Source organism: Rhagoletis pomonella, unplaced genomic scaffold (assembly GCF_013731165.1).
Source record: "Rhagoletis pomonella isolate Grant_MI unplaced genomic scaffold, Rhpom_1.0 Rhpom_scaffold_00005, whole genome shotgun sequence".
Taxonomy (NCBI): Eukaryota; Metazoa; Arthropoda; class Insecta; order Diptera; family Tephritidae; genus Rhagoletis; species Rhagoletis pomonella.
This window is the reverse complement of record NW_023458559.1, coordinates 17,234,746-17,235,123: the sequence shown is the minus strand read 5'-3', so window position 1 is coordinate 17,235,123 and position 378 is coordinate 17,234,746.

The window sequence follows — 378 nt, the reverse complement described above, 5'->3', positions numbered from 1 at the left end:
AAATATCGCAGTTTTCGTATTTCTTAAAATTACCGTTATATGGGAGGTAGGCGTGGTTATTATCCGATTTCGCCCATTTTCAACACCATCCGTCCCACGCCCAAAAGAAGTTCACGTACCAAGTTTCGTTAAGATATCTCAATTTTTACTCGAGTTATCGTGTGCACAGACGGACGGACAGACAGTCACCGCTTAATCGATTTCTCTTTTCATTCTGATCATTTATGTATACATTTGTCTATATCTATCTCGATTCGTTTTGCCTGTTACAAACAACCGTTATGTGAACAAAGTTATAATACCCTTGTGCACAAGTGCGCTCGGGTATAAAAATGTTTTTTCTTAACAGCGGTCGTCCCTCGGCAGGTAATGGCAAAC